Here is a 2,092-nt window from a genome sequence, read left to right as displayed (position 1 = left end):
AAAAAAAAAAAAAAAGGAGGAAAAAATATATTTCAGAATTAACGTATCTATTTTTAAAAAGCCGTAAGTGCTCACTGCAGAAAAAAACGGAATTTTAGGACTCTTTTCTGTTTAGTTGTATAGCATTCATTTGACCTTGACTTCCCTACTGGGTGGTGGTCCCATAGTATTTTCAGTGCTTAGGGATTTTAACTGGTCCTTTCTATAAAGGGTTTTCTTTTCTTTCTTTCTTTTTTTTTTTTAATAGAGACAAAGTTTTGCTCTATCACTCAGGCTGGCCTTGAACTCCTGGGCTCAAGCGATCCTCCTGCCTCGGCCTCCCAAAGTGCTGCAATTACAGGTGTGAGCCACTGCACCTGGTCATGTTTTCTTTTTTCTTTCTTTTTTTTTTTTGGAGACAAGGTCTCACTTTGTCACCCAGGCTGGAGTGCAGGGGTGTCATCATAGCTCACTACAGCCTTGAACTCCTGGGCTCAAGCGATCCTCCTGCCTCAGCCTCCCGAGTAGCTGGGACTACAAGCACATGCCATAAAGGGTTTTCAATCATAATTGTAATCATTACCATAGCTGCTAATATTTAATGAGCTAATATTTACAGGGCCAGGCATTGTTCTAAATGTTAAGTGGATTAATTCACTGAAGGCCCTTGGTTTATGTGGCAGGTTCTAACAATACCCCATCTTACAGGTAGGAAGAGTGAGGATCTTAGGGACTTAAGAGATCTTAGGGAACTTGCTCATGGTCGCACGGCCAGGAAGTGTGGAAGGCTAAGAAAGTCTCGTTTTTTCTTTATGGACACTTGGCCAGGCAGATATCCTTACTTCTTCAGGTGAGAAAACCCAGTTGGAGAACAAGATGATTTGCTCAAGACCATACATATAACTCAGTAGTTGTAAATTCTGACCTTGAATCTGACCTCCAAAATACACCTGTTATAAAAATGGCTTAAAGGAGCCGTTTATGCCCCAGAAGGCCAACAGTGCCCTAAATGCTACCTGCCCCATGAAGTGCCCAGGAGCCGTGGTGTCCCCTTTCTGAGGTCACAGCTTACCGGGCGCTGCAATCCTGATGCCATTAACATCGGTCAGCTCCTGGCCCGGGCGCTCCTCGATGACGATCTCTTGGCCGGTCTGGAGACGGAGGTCACACGAGGAGCTGGGGGCGGCCACGTAGAAGGGAATGCCGTGGTGCTTGGCTGCGATGGCCAGCTGGTAGGTGCCTACCTTGTTGGCTGTGTCGCCATTGGCGACCACTCGGTCGGCTCCCACGACCACGGCTGGTGGGGGTGGTGAGAAGTCGGGGGTCACTACCCGGCCCTGGCCCCCCGAACCCCTTGCCCTGCACCCAGCCCACTGACCTGACACGCCCCTGTGGGCCATGGCGGCTGCAGCCATGCTGTCCGCGATGAGGGTGGCGGGGATCTGCTCGTACACCAGCTCGAAGGCCGTCAGCCGGGCTCCCTGGTTGTAGGGCCGGGTCTCGGTGCAGAAGGCGTGTTCCAGGCGGCCCATGGCGTGCAGGGAGCGGATCACACCTGTGGAGACCCCGCCCACCAGAAAGCCCCGGGGAAGGGTAGAGAGACATGGCGGTCCAGTGGTTAGGGGTGCGGGCTCCTAGATTTCTTGCAGTGGCTGTTCCCTCTGCCTGGTACGCTCTTCCCAGATACCGGTATGGCGCCCCCCTCATCTCCTTCACATCTGCTTAGAGGACACCTGCTCTGTGAAGCCCTCCCTGATTTCTGGATTTCACACAGCGACCCCCCACACCTCCGATACCCTGCTGTCTGTCCTTAGCATTTGTCATCCGTGAACACCTCGTGTGTACGGTTTGCCCTCCCTGTCTGTGGGTTCTGCCTCTGTGGATTCAACTACGTGACTTGAAAATACTTGCAAAAAAAAATAAATAAATAAAGCACCTGTACTGAATGTGTAACCTTTTTTCTTGTCATTATTTTCTTAACAATACAGTATAGGGCGCAGTGGCTCACACCTGTAATCCTACCACCATGGGAGGCTAAGGCGGGAGGATCGCTTGAGCTCAGGAGTTCAAGACCAGCCTGAGCAAGAGCGAGACTCCGTCTCTACTAAAAAAA

This window comes from Propithecus coquereli, unplaced genomic scaffold, assembly GCF_000956105.1.
Source record: "Propithecus coquereli isolate 6110/MARCELLA unplaced genomic scaffold, Pcoq_1.0 Scaffold164, whole genome shotgun sequence".
Taxonomy (NCBI): domain Eukaryota; kingdom Metazoa; phylum Chordata; class Mammalia; order Primates; family Indriidae; genus Propithecus; species Propithecus coquereli.
The sequence above is the reverse complement of the archived record's forward strand: the minus strand, read 5'-3'. Positions refer to the sequence as shown.